The sequence below is a fragment of the Elaeis guineensis genome, chromosome 11 (assembly GCF_000442705.2).
Source record: "Elaeis guineensis isolate ETL-2024a chromosome 11, EG11, whole genome shotgun sequence".
In the NCBI taxonomy this organism is placed as follows: Eukaryota; Viridiplantae; Streptophyta; class Magnoliopsida; order Arecales; family Arecaceae; genus Elaeis; species Elaeis guineensis.
In genome coordinates this window covers 102,500,824-102,513,890 of record NC_026003.2, presented here as the reverse complement: position 1 = coordinate 102,513,890, position 13,067 = coordinate 102,500,824, and the positions used below count along the sequence as shown (strand labels likewise).

Here is a 13,067-nt window from a genome sequence, read left to right as displayed (position 1 = left end):
ATTCTGTGCCAAGCTTTTCCATCCACCCTGAAGGGAGCAGCAAGGAACTGGTACTCGGTGTTGAAGCCAGATACCATCTTTTCCTTTGATTAGATGAGTCACCAGTTCGCGGCTCATTTTGTTAGCAGCCGACGTCCCGGAGAGGTTCGGAGTCCCTCATCAACATCAAGCAAAGGGAGGGAGAATCCATCCGAGCTTACGTCAACCGTTTCAACGTCACTGCGTTGGAGGTCCGAAACTTAGACCAATCGATCACGATGGCCGTTCTGAAAGGTGGCCTTCAGAAGAACGACCTTCTATTCTCCTTGGAAAAGAAGTACCCCAGGAATTTTGTCGATTTGCTGGCTCGGGCCGAAGGATATGCCCAAGCAGAAGAAGCCTTCAAGATGAAGACGAGGAGACCGCGAGAGAGCGGCAGGCGGGAGATTCGAGCAAGCCTGCAGTTGAAAAAGGGCCGAGTGAAGCTCAGCCATGCTCTCGAACTCCTCCCGGGTACAGGCGCGCCCGGACTCCTCCCCGAGCTCGTAAACAGAGAAGCCCAGACCCTCGAGTTTGGCGAGGCTCTCCTCCCGGAAGATTCCACAGCTACGCCCCTCTCAATGCATCAAAAACTCAAGTGCTGATGGAGGTTAGGGAGCAGCTCCCAAGGTCGAAGAGGATGCGCTCGCATCCCGAAAAGTACAACCCGAATAAATTCTGCCTCTATCATTGTGACCACGGCCACGATATGGAGGAGTATATTCAGCTCCGAGACGAGATCGAGGAGTTCATCAGATGAGGTCGGCTCGACAATTCATTCGACGCTGATCTGAAGGAAGGGAAGATCGGCCTAGGGCCCTGCCACAGCCGGAACCGCCAAGGAGGGAAGAGCAGCTAGAAGATCGCCCCCAATTGGGATTATCAACTCTATCTTGGGGGGACCCGGCGGGGAGCAGACCTTCCGTGGTTATAGGGTTCGAAAAATCTATGAATGTATTACCAACAACTTTGCCCTGAATGAAAATTTTTTCATATTTGCGCATTCTTTCTTTTGGTGTGAGCTTATAACGACGGGAGATAACTCCCCCATACAAATGAAATTAAGCGTGTTAGGAACAGGAGGAGAACCTCGTCCTAACATGAGCAAAGCCAAAGGCTCGATTTCTTAAAGACCGGATGGGGGAGAGGCCCTTACAACGGTCCTTATGTGCCCCCGCAGCCTTGTTAGGAACAGGAGGAGAACCTTGTCCTAATATGAGCAAAGCCGAAGGCCCGGTTTCTTAAAGACTGGATGGGGGGAGAGACCCTTACAACGGCCTTATGTGCCCCCACACCTTGTTAGGAATAGAAGGAGAACCTCATCCTAACATGAGCAAAGCCGAAGGCCCGATTTCTTAAAGATCAGATGGGAGGAGAGGCCCTTACAACGGCCTTATGTGCCTCCACAGTCTTGTTAGGAACAGGAGGAGAACCTCGTCCTAACATGAGCAAAGTCGAAGGCCCGATTTCTTAAAGATCGGATGGGGGGAGAGGCCCTTACAACGGTCCTTATGTGCCTCCACAGCCTTGTTAGGAATAGGAGGAGAACCTCGTCCTAACATGAGCAAAGTCGAAGGCCCAATTTTCTAAAGATCGGATGGGGGGAGAGGCCCTCACAATGGCCCTTATGTGCCCCCACAGCCTTGTTAGAAACAGGAGGAGAACCTCGTCCTGACACGAGCTGAAACCGACTGTCGGGAATAAGGGAGGACCTCGTCCCGATGCAAACAAAGACTCGATTGATCGACAAGGAGGAAAGCTTCCTCAATGACTCCTCCACACTCTCATGACCCCGTCAAGAGCAGAGGGAAGACCCTCACTCAAACACAGAAGAAAAGAGGAGACAAAATGAAAAAGCAACGAACTACACCGACGATAGGTGAAAAAGAACTACATCAAAGACACAAAGGACCTCGTCTCGACGAGAGAGAAAATTCTTGTCAAAAATCTCTAGTCCCTAAGGGCAATTCGACACGGCGACGATTAGGAACCTTCAAACTACGTCAGCAACGAACAAGATGGAAGACAAAAGAAGTTCGGTGAACGACGACTCAAAGCAAGAACCGACGAGGGATTACAAACTACGTCGATGCCAAACAAGACGGAAGACAAATGGAGTTTGGTAAACAATCATTTAATACCAGAATGGACAAGGTAATAGATAATTTCATTTTCATTTTGTTGGTGAAGTACACGTTACAAAGCCTTAAAGGCCAAAAAAAAAAAAAAGAAAGAAGACAAAGAGGCTCTAAGGAAGCCCAGCTTCATCAGACTTCGAACTCTCAGTTCCAGCCATCGTCGAGCATTACTTCAAGTACTTGGCTTCTTCTTCCAGTCCCCCTTTCGAGTCATCAATTACTCCAGCATTATCTTCGAAGTACATGTAGACGCCATCTTTTTCGCGCCATGGTTTTCGCTGCCTCACGATGACGGCGGGCATGACCTTCTTTCTGAGGTCAGTTTCCCCCTCACAGTGACGGCGGGCATGACCTTCTTCCTGAGGTCAGATTTTCCCTCACGATGATGCGCACCGGGAAGCCCTCGTGGTCGAAGATGTGCCATAAGCGCGGGCTCTGGGCCATCAAGGGAAACACTGCGGATCTGTCTCTTCTACCCTCACCTTCTTTGCCAACCCGGAAGTTGCAGCGTCTTCCCGCTCATGGGCTTTCAGGCTCTGGGCTAACATCAGAGCCGCATTCGCGCCCATATCTGCAATGAAGGAAGACCAGCGCAGTCTACAAACGGGCCGCGAAAGCAGAGAAGGTTTTGAGGCTAACCCAAGCTGGTCTGAGGGATGCAGGGGTACAGAGATGAGGATGACTCAACGGACGCCTAAAGCCAGGAAGGAAAGACTGAAGAAGCTCTCGTACAAAGTGAGATCCCCGAAGGGGGGAGGCAGGTTTAAATAAGCGATGGGGTCCGGTGCAATAATGACCGCAAAACTTCTCAGACCAGTCCGTGACCACCGCGTGGCCCACTCACCGTGGCAAGCAGCTAGAGGTGGCCGACAATTAGTAAAACCATTATGGCACCGTACCTGGGACTGCGCTCCGACGGAAATTCCAAAAAGAAGAAATTTTTCCGAAAAGGCTACAGACCAGCATGCCGAACGTCAAAATACCTGACAACTGTCGAGTACGAAAATCGAGGAGAGCAGCTTCGATCGTGAGAATTTCCTTGTACTTCCTTCATTCGGAACCCGAACTCAAAAGTAGGGGGACTGGTGTTGGGTATAAAATACCCCCCCAACGAAGTTTGTAAAAAACCGATCCTTCGGGGCTCTTCCGGCTCCCGACCTTGTATGTGGTGCCTCTCCGAACTCCCTCGGTCGTCCGGACTTCTCCGACAATGGACTTCTGCGTTCACCCACCGGGCCGCCCCAAAGGCCTCTGGGCCTCACTGACAGTCACCTTCTACAGCAGCCAACCATTCCCCGATCTCTCCTGGACTTCTTCCGGCCACAGACGTCCCTACTCCGAACTTCTTTCGGGCCTCGTCAACATCCGGGCTTCCCCAACAATGAGATTTCTACAGTAACCAACTCCTTCCAAGTTTTATGACGGTCGACCGCCTTCTAGATCCCGATCGAGCTCCTGTGAGAGCCGAACTTCTACTACGAATGGTCTACTCCGAACTCCTACAGCGGACTGTTTATCCCAGACGTCTACTGTAAGTAAATTCGTTCAAGCCTCTACTATAAACAAATTTCTTCCGAATTTCTACTACAGGTAGACTTAACCGAGCTACCCCATAGCGAGTGGGCTCTGGACGAACTTCTAAGTGTGACACTACTCCGAGCTTCCACGACAACTGGTCCTCGCCGAGCTCCTACAATAAATGGCCCCCTTTCGATCTCTCCGAGAACCGAAGCCCACTCGAACTTCTCCAGCGGATGGATTTCGGACGAGCTTCTATGACGGATGAGCTCCAGCAATGGGTCCCTGCGATAGCCGATCACCTCCGATGTCTGCCGAGCCCCCCGGCGCTATCCGAAGTCCATCACCGGCCGACCTCCTGCCAGGCTCTCCATAAAATCGGACTTCCCGACGGATGATCTTCGGATGAGCTTTCGCATCAGATAAGTCCCAGACAGACTTCTCGGACTTCGTCAACAAAAATCTCTGTCCGAGCTCCTACAGCAGGTGACTCCCCTGAAACGTCAGCATCCGAAGCATCCGACAATAGTAGATTCGTCAGCGACCTCGGAACATCCGAGCCTCTCCTAGAACGATGATATAAAGAGCCATTCTGTTCCATCAGGCATCTCAGCCGAGCTTCAACCGACAGATCCGAGCTCTCTGACAAGCCACAACAAGAGCCGCCATTTTGCTCCACTCTCTGCAATGGATTCATGCAGCTCCATCACTCTCTGACAAGCCACGACAAGAGCCGCCATCCTGCTCTACTCTCTGCAACGGATTTCATGCAGCTCCACCACTCTCTGGCAAGTCTCGACAACAGACACCACTCCACTCTCTGCAACAAGCTCCACGTGGCCCTGAACGACCCTGACGCCACTACTCTTCATAACAAACTCCACGCGGCTCTGAGCGGTCCACTACCAGAGTTACAGACGTCGCTGTCCGTCAGTTACGCCCTCCGTCTATGAATAAGGACCTCCAGATACGTTCTTCTCTAGGCTGATAACTCTATCTCGAAACTCTGCCAAAATTTTCGTCCGAGCACTCCATTTCTGTTGAAGCAGAGTACTGACTTGAGCGTCGGAGGGTCTTATCGGAGCACCCCCAACTTCAGTTTAGACTTTCTTTGCAGGTCCCAGGCGGCCGCGGTCATCCCAGCTCCAGCTTCTCCGACTTCGATGGAATTCTGCACCAACAGGCAGTAAGAAAGTCATAGTAACTAAAGATTTTCGACTTTCCACCTGAAGTCGGGCAAGCTGGCGGTCGATCTCTTTGAACTTGCATTCGTAGTCATCAAGCTGCTGCTCTCGAGATAATTCGAGGGTAGAACCCTCCAAAGAATTTGAAGATGGAGAAGTAGAAGGTGTATGCAGCCTTTTTCCTTTCTTGATACTATGTACATGGGAAGGAGAGGGAGAATGTCGCGAAGAATGGACGGCACGATAGGAGTGCCTAAAACGTGGTTGTCCATCTCGTGAGAGTGTCGAGACAATCGTGGCACTGGAGATGAGGAATTGAGCACCATGGAAGATGGCGGCTGTGTCTAGATGGCACAGAATAACCATCAGCTCCTCCATCGGCAGTTGCTGCTGTTGGAGGCTTTGGACTATCTCCGTTAATACCTTCATTTGCTACATTAATGTAGCAATTTGTGTGTCTATGGTAACACGGGACGCGAGAGCTGGGCTCTGCCAATGGAGATGGAGGAGGAACATCTTCCCGGTGGAAAGACTACGTGCTAATTCTGTTGACTGTTGAGCTCTGATTTTTGTTATTATTGCTAGTATTCTTCCCTACCTAGTGTGCTAATCTGTTGCGGTCAATCTCCTGTTGTGCCTGTCGCTGGCGAAAATCACCTGCAAAACGAAGTCCACACTGACTAAAATTATGTCCGACGGAGATCCTCCGATGCTTAAGTCAGTGGGAGTGATGAACAGCAGATGAAGCATATTTGAAATGACAGAGTCTCAGTCTAGAATTGTCTCACTAATGTTGTTCTTTTACCTTCTTTTGTAGGTGATTCAGATATAACCGTCGAGCACGTGGTCTCACCTTTTATGGTACTAAAAGGTAATTACCCTAATTATCAGACCATAATCATGGAGTTAATGGGCTGTTTATGTCCATTAATGATCGTGATAAGTATTCGATAACCATTCATAACAATTAGGCACGTGGGTTCTGCACATTCCGGCATTATATGATCGTGAGATGGACGGTCATACCTGCCATTGATCACGTTTTGGCTTTTCACACTGGCAGTTTTAAGTAAGCCGACTATATATCGGTAATAGTAGTATGTTGGTCGTCGTGGAGATCCGAATGAGTATCGATCGATAACTTTGACATGTCGATGATCTTCCATCAAAGATTAATCAAGTTGTCTATTGATGATTAAGAATAGCGACTGTCGGTCGGTCAACTAATTGTTAGTCGGTATATTATGTTTATGAGACCGATTATAGTCGGAATCAGGAGTCAGTTGAATTATTCTAATAAAAAGATAATGAGATAATTAGTCCCTACTCAAGTGAAAGTGCTTGTAGCATCCCCATGGAAATAGCTATGAGTCAGAAACTCATCTGCCGAGGAGGCCAAAGTCATTCGTATGATATATGGTGCGCAGCCTGAGCTATCATAGGCCTTACCATGCCACGGCGGGGGTATAAGAGTTTGGGAGATTTTTTGTGCACTGTGCGTGGTGATTCATTCACGCATACGGAGAGATGGGGTTGGAGAAAAAAAAAAAAAAAAAAAAAAAAAAAAAAAAAAATGCTGGAGGCACCGCGACAATCACGGCGTGCGGTGCACCAAGAAATTTTCTAAGAATTTTTCGGCATGTCAATTGTGCATTGCATCTAGACTTTCATCGGGCCAACCAACTTGGCCCATAAAGAGATCGACGGAAAGAGCTCGAAGCTAGCAGTGTAGGAATAATTGTATTTTATGACTTTATATCGCTGATGTTAGGGGGAGCGCCGGTAAATTTAAATCACGGCTCCGTATGCCGACATAATTTTTACGACGGACTCCTCTCATATATCGCTAAAATTCACTCTTACTCCAACCAGTTTGAGTCGAAATCCTAGCCCTCTTTCGCTCCACCCCTTCTCTGGACTTCTCTAATATGCCGTGCCTCCGTTCTCAATCGGAAACCGACTCTCCGCCTCTCTCCATTTCAAGCCCCAAACTGACTCTCACTCCCTCATCAATCCCTCTTCTCCTCCTCCTCCTCCTCCTCCGACCTCATCGCTGACTGTCTCCCTCCTCCTCCGGCCTCTCGTCCCTGACGGTCTCATCTCCATCTCGCCATCGCCATCGCCGTCTCCAAGGACATTCAGTAGAAGATCACCGACAGCGATGTCGAGAGCCCATCCAAGTGAAAAACGGTCTTGACTGAGCTTCGCCAGAGTTCGTGGTTTCATGAAGATCTTTGAGTATTCCTTTGCCAAATTGATCCCTGACCAACTGTTCTCATCTCCTTTTCTACAGTAGAGTAGAGCCGACTTGGGAGCCTCTCCAACCGTTGTTGAAAGCTCACCGTCCTCTAGATCCTGATAAGCCGGCCCGTAACAGCCCTCATCCTTTTTCCCCTTGCATTTCTGATCTCTCTATTCTCCCATTCATGGCAGCACATTTCTCTCTAATTTCTCCGGCGATGATTCCTTTCCTTCCTAATTTCCCTTTGCATCTCCTCACGAGCACATCATCTCTCTTTTGGTTTGGTGCTGTGTCAACCATCTTTCCAACATCATGGCATCATCGGTCTTTCTTTTAGGAGCATAGCTTGCACATTCTCATCGTATGATGAAATGCCTGACTAATTTTCTTTTCGGCAATAATGGATTGTGGCTCTTGCCTCTTGTATTGCTTCTGCTGCTTGTCATTCTCATACAAATAATGAGAATGGAGTACATCATAGTGTAGATGGTTCTCTGGAGGTAGATCAAATAAAATTTGCTCAAGAAAATCTTTTGCCCTGCAGTCCTGCAGATATATTGGATGTTCTAGGAATTATTATCGAGAGAAGTAAACAACATTTCAATCCTAACTCTCGTCTTAAAGGTCTCTGATATATCTAATAAGATGTTGGTGTTATTTATGTTGAAATAATCACTGTTGCCTCTCACATAGAGAAACTGATATCTAGTCTTTAATATGTGATCGTGTTCAGTTTGTGAGCAGGTTTTAAAAGCTTCCTTGCCCCTGAAAAGCGTTACTGAGAATTTACCGACCATTCTGGTATGCATTTTGTATAGAACTGAAGTAGCCAATATCTGCTTTCATACAAGACTTCTTAAAACCTAGGTTTTGTCCTTTCCCAGCTGAAAATATTTTGCTATCAATCTAATCTTCTGGATAATGACTGCTATATCAAGCTAGCTATTTTTTTTTTAGATATATTCACAATCATAATTTCCAGGCATTAGTCCATCTAGATGCATTCCTCAAATATGGATTGTTGCCCTCGGTGTGCATTATTCCATCACATCTCAAACAATTTTCCACCACATGTAATTTGATTCTTAAAAGAGGCCACCTGAGTTAAAATGGGAGAACATTTGCCTTTAATTTCTAAGTTGGCTTGCTCTTGTTCTTACGATAAATTGTTTGAATAAACACTATTTGGAATTGGTATGAAGGGGACTTCTTCGGCATTCTTGGCCTTAAGGAGAGGTTTTCTGATAACCATGTTCTGCTTCCACATCTTGTCCTTGTTTTAGCACATCACTAATTGTCATTCTCTTAAAAATGTTTTAGCAAGAATTTCCACAATTTATGTCCCATTTTTACAAATAAATTTTCAAAAGCTTTGATTATTCAATTTTTTATGTCTGTGTCACTAGTGAAAGATAGATGTGGAGTATGTCTCCAGGCAGTAGAATTTTCATGTCATGTATACTGTATTAAAAACCTGGAACATGGAGCAGAGGTAGATACCAGCTTCGGGTTATGTGGGTATCCCTTTTTGTATGAAGATGGAATGATGCTTGGCTTCTTGTTAAAATCTGGTAGCAGTTAGCTAGATTGACAGTTTACCTTTTAGATTAGAAGTGAAGATAAAAAGAAATGGCTTTGATTCACTTGAGACCCAGCCACAACAATTTTCTGTACTGCAAAATTTACTCCACCTTTGCAGGGGAACAATGTGAGATTAGAGCATTTTGAGGCTGCAAAATCTCTTCCGTCCACATTCAGCAAATTATTGCAAGTCCTTAATAGCGATTCCATTTTAAGGGCCATGGAAAATTATTCAAACTTTGTCAGAGATGCTCACACGGAGAAAGAGGTATGTTTATAACAACAACTGAATATTAATTACTTAAATGCTTCACTAATGGGTGACATGTCATATTCCTGTATACCTTATTTATTGCATACTAGTGAACATGCACTTTGTGGCTGGAGGTGTTACATATGAATAATTTTGTGTTGTTGTGACAGCAGAAAAATACAAGTGATGTGCTACAAAATCTGAGGCGCTTCTTGACATCCTCCCTCTCTTAGCGTGTCTGTGTCTCCTGAGGTCCAAAATTCTCGGAATGATCTGTCGAAGCCAGACTCATCTTATCCTGTAACAGGAATGCAGCTGCCCAATACTAATCTTGCTACAGACGGGATTGACTGGAACATTTTGGTAGACGATACCCAGATCGATTGGGAGATTGGTGCTGTGGAACAATCCGAAGAATCTGGCAGTGGTTTTGGTTCTTATGAAATAATTGATTCTAATAATATAGATTTATTGGGTCTGAAAATGGTAATGGCGTGGCAGCTTATCAGATGTCATGAAACAGAATAGACGGTGTGGCCCCTGGATCTTCTGAGTCAGAAATATGTTGGGATATCAGCATTGAAAATCCTCAAGTGGATGCATTTGAGTCAGAAATATGATCCAGAGTATCCTCTATAAAGTGAAGGCATCTAGAGCTGTTGGAATATACCGACCGGTCCTCTCACGCCGACTCACTATCGGCCGCCTAACCAGCACCGACTCTACCGACCGCACCGACCGACGACTGCCGACGCCGCCCGACCGAATATATGTCGGTCGGGCAGATCCTCTTCGTTCCGACTGACCGAACTGCGGAGCCCAATATCCGACTCCCACAACGCATCCGACTGATCGCCGGAGGGTCCCTGGGTCCTCACCCGACATCCTACGACCAAGTACCGACGTATGATCGGTCGGCTCCTCCAAACGCCGTACGACTGCTGAAGGCCGTCCGTCCTGACAGAGGTGTGCGGCATAGCCGCCCAGGACGTCGTCCTACCCTAGACAGGGGTCAACCCTAGTGATTTGACAGCCCCATGGTGATTTGACAGCCCACGGTGACCCTGATAGCCTTCGGCGATCTGACAACTCTCCCATTGTCTGCGCCATTAATGACGGCGCCATGCCGCGCTCTACTATAAAACGGGGAAGGCAACAGTGCTGGAGGAGAGGTCCCTTCGAAACCCTTGGGCTTACTCTCTCTCTCTCGCTGAGCTCCTTGATTCTTTTCTACTGTTGCCTAATCTCCTCTCTGACTTGACCGTCGGAGGATCCCGCGGAGTCATCTCCGGTTAGTGTGGACTTCCTTGCAGGTGCTCGTTCCCGACGATCAGGCGACGAGGGGATTGGCCGCAACAGGTTTTGGCGCTCAGGTAGGGGCGATCGACAGGATCACGACCCCACAAAACTCGAAACACCCTTTCGAAATGACAAGGACCAGGACTCAGCGATCGAGGGCCACTGGATCGCGAGGCACTCTTCCCGTCGGGAAGAGGCCTCTCCTCCACCTCCATGGCGGAACTAGCTCTCCACACCTGTGGTGACCACGGAGGCGCAGATCGTGGCGATCGTGCGGCAGATGACCGTGCTGACGGACGCGGTCAAGAGCCTTCAACAACAATCAATCCAGTTGCCGCACTCGCCGGTGGAGCAACCGCGCACATCCGATGCCTCCAAGAGCAGCCGCTGACGCCGCGTCGGTCTCCATCCCCTCGGAAGCAGCTGTCACAGCACTCCCACCGAGAGAAGGAGAGGCGGCCATGGCTTGATACCATCGTCTCGAAGGCCGTCTCCTTCCCAGCTAGAACGAGCAAGGAAGGAGAAGCGGCCGCGAACACGTCCGCCTCCCTCTCAGATTCGTCGGGAGACTCCACCCCCGGGGTCTCTCAGCACCGACGGGCCGACGACTACGAACACAGGTTCGAGAAATCGACTGTCGGCTAGCCCAGCTGTAGGTGGACGGACAGAAGTCCTCGAATGACGTCGACTTCCAGACCGCCCAACCTCTCTCCCGACTCATCCTCGACAAGTCGATCCCTAGTCGGTTCAAAATGCCCCATCTGGAGTCCTATGACGGCTCCACTGATCCAGTTGACCATCTGGAGAGCTACAAGGCTCTCATGATGATCCAAGGGGCGACCGATGCTCTTCTCTGCATCGGCTTCCCCGCTACACTTCGCAAGGCCGTCAGGGCCTGGTACTCCGGCCTCCGCTCAGGAAGTATTCACTCCTTTGGACAGCTTGAGCACTCTTTCGTGGCCCACTTCAGCACCAGTCGGAAGCCGCCACGAACCTCGGACAGCCTTTTTTTCCTCAAACAGGAGAAAATGAGACGCTCCGACACTTCTTGACCGATTCAATGCGGCCACGCTCGAGGTTCGGGATCTCAACGAAGACATGGCTATCTCAGCCATGAAGAGGGGGCTAAGGGGGTCCGATTTACATACTCTTGGACAAGACCTCCCCCGGACATACGTCGAACTGCTGGAGCGCGCGTACAAATACATGCGCGGGACGAAGGAGCTTCCGATCGGTGTCTGACTGAGGCCAAGGGCCGAAGGAGAAGCGAAGGAAGGGTCGGGCCCCTGCCGAGCCTAGCAGGCCCCCGACTGACAAACGGGTCTCACCCCCACGACGGAGCCGAGATCACCTCGACGGCGAGTCCGAGGCTGACGCATCCCAGGTATGATTTCTATACCCCTCTCTCTGCTCCTCGTGCACAGATTTTGATGGAGATCGAAGGGGAAGAATATCTGCGACGGTCTCTGCCTTTGAAGGCAAAGGGCCTCGACCGCGAAAGTACTGTCGATTTCATCGGGCCATAGCCACAACACCGAGCAGTGCATCTAACTCAAGGATGAGATCGAGGCCCTCATACGTCGAGGGTATCTCGATAAATTTCGGAGAACCCGCCGACTCGACCCGTCACCGACCGATGACTCCAGCCGACTGAAGAAGCAACGAATAACCAGTCCACGGTCGGGGTCATCAACATGATCTCCAAATGACTGGGCCCGGGACGACTGCTGGAGGGGAGCCGACGAAGAAGCTGCGCCAAGACGATGTAATTATTTTTACAGATGAAGATGTTCGGGGTATCCAAACTCCCCATGACGACGCTGTTGTTGTCTCGGCAACAATAGCAAATTATGATGTAAGAAGGATCTTTGTTGATAATGGAAGTTCGATGAATGTTTTGTTTTACTCGACCTTCTCCCGAATGCGACTGTCAGCTGACCGGCTCAAGAGAGTCTCTACACCCCTGGTAGGTTTTGCTGGAGATGCTATCACGGTGGAAGGGGAAGTTACTTTGCCCGTGACAGCTGGAACCGAACCACGACAAAGCACAGTCCACTTGACCTTTGCGATCGTCCAAGTACCTTCGGCCTACAATGCCATACTTGGAAGGTCCGACTAAACCCCTCAGGGTGATAGTCTCGACGTATCATCTGCTGGTTCGTTTCCCGACCAAAAATGGAGTTGGAGAGATGTGCGGGGATCAACAGCTCGCTCGACGATGCTTCCAGATCTCTGCTCAAAGCAACGAATTGGAGGGCTCCCTGACGGTCGACAAGTTGGACCAACGGAAGAGGAAGAACGGGGTGAACCGGTCGAACAGCTTGTTTCCATCCCGATAACGGAGAATCCCAAACGAGTGGTCTGGGTCGGGTCTCAATTACCCGACCCGAGCAACGACAGCTAGTGAAGCTGCTGAAGGCCAATGCCGACGTATTCGCCTGGTCGGCAGCAGATATGTCTGGCATCCCCCGGAGATGATGACTCACCGACTCAACATCGACCCAGCAATGAGGCCGGTGAGGCAGAAGAAGCGATCTTTTGCTCCCGAAAGACAGAAGGCCATTGACGAGGAAGTGGACAAGCTACTCAAGGCAGGCTTCATCAGAGAAATTACATACCCCGATTGGCTCGCCAATATTGTTATGGTGAAAAAAGCCAACGAGAGCTGGAGGATCTGCATTGACTATACCGACCTAAACCATGCCTGCCCGAAGGACAGCTTCCACTCTCGAAAATCGACCAGCTGGTAGATGCGACGTCCGGCCATCGACTGCTCAGCTTCATGAACGCTTTTTCGGGTACAATCAGATCCGGATGGCGCCCGAAGATGAGGA

General features: G+C 49.3%; 1 non-coding gene across 1 annotated transcript; it reads left to right on the top strand.

Moving 5' to 3' along the window:
* Nucleotides 1-6,671: 6,671 nt before the first annotated feature.
* LOC114914611 (uncharacterized) lies at nucleotides 6,672-9,418 on the top strand. Its single transcript, XR_012135513.1, has 2 exons — nucleotides 6,672-8,949; nucleotides 9,108-9,418. It is a non-coding gene; the product is annotated as an uncharacterized protein (transcript).
* Nucleotides 9,419-13,067: the final 3,649 nt, after the last annotated feature.